This window comes from Piliocolobus tephrosceles, unplaced genomic scaffold (assembly GCF_002776525.5).
Source record: "Piliocolobus tephrosceles isolate RC106 unplaced genomic scaffold, ASM277652v3 unscaffolded_29622, whole genome shotgun sequence".
Classification (NCBI taxonomy): domain Eukaryota; kingdom Metazoa; phylum Chordata; class Mammalia; order Primates; family Cercopithecidae; genus Piliocolobus; species Piliocolobus tephrosceles.
The window spans coordinates 1-1,030 of NW_022312779.1; the positions used below are offsets into that span (position 1 = coordinate 1).

Consider the following 1,030-nt stretch of genomic DNA (forward strand, 5'->3'; position numbering starts at 1 on the left):
CTGGGATTTGAACACCCAGGTCTATCTGATTCTCTAAGCCCATTTTTCTTGCTGGGGTTGGGAGCACAGATAGCAAGGGGAAAAATAATCTTTTGCTCAGTTTTTGAAATGATGATAGCTTTGCATAGTGCAAAACTCAGAAGGTACAGAAGGGAAGTATGTCCCAGCCACCTTGTTGTTCTCTCCCGAGTTTTTTTATGAACCGTTGCAGACATGTTTTTATATGTACACACACACACATGCACATGTTTCCTCTCTCTACAGAAATGGTAACATACTAAAGGTACTCTTCTGGACCTTCACAGAACAAGTACCCAATACCCCACCTAGGACTTGGCCAAGACCACAGCCAGGTAAGGGCAGGGCAGGCACTTGGCCTCCAAGCTCTGCGTCCAGTGCTCGCTCCCCACCGCACCCCCCAACTCACCCACAGCAGCTGACTCCTCCCCAGGCTGCCTCTAACAACCGGACACAAAAGCAGCAAGACATGGCCATGCTGCCTCCTGGGCAGGACACTCCATCCTGCAGAAGGGACCTTTAGGCTCACTCCTCCATCTGCGAAGCTGCGCTCCCAGGGGACGGGGCAGGTGGTCGGACTCACCCGTTTTGCCTTCTTCTTCTGTGTGGCGGTGACAGCAGACAGAACCTGCTCTAACTCTCCTCTATGCTGCGATGAACATTGCAGGCGGCCAGCCAGATCCTTGGACTCCTCTGTAATGAGAGAGTTGAGATGGGGCCCAAAGGACTCCCCCTAAAGACCTGTCAAAGTGCCAGGTTGAAGGATGACAGGGTGCCCAGATTCCCACCTTCAAAGTATCTGAGAGAGCGTTTCATGTGATACAGGTCCGTACTTAGTTTCCCCTTCTCTATATTCAATCTCTGGACTCGAACCTTTGGGAGAAAAGCCAAGCAAGTGCTGAAAGAGAAGGAAAGAAACATTCTCCGGAGGACAGGAGAAAACTTCACACCCTCCACTCACCTCTAGCTCCCTTTCAGTTTTTTGTTTCTCGATGTTTGCTTTCTTTTCCTA

General features: G+C 50.4%; 1 long non-coding RNA gene across 1 annotated transcript; it reads right to left on the reverse strand.

Annotated features, from left to right (window-relative positions):
- Positions 1-601: 601 nt before the first annotated feature.
- Positions 602-1,010, reverse strand: LOC113222144. Its single transcript, XR_003308250.1, has 3 exons — positions 980-1,010; positions 807-891; positions 602-711 (listed from the first exon to the last, which is right to left on the reverse strand). It is a non-coding gene; the product is annotated as an uncharacterized LOC113222144 (long non-coding RNA).
- Positions 1,011-1,030: the final 20 nt, after the last annotated feature.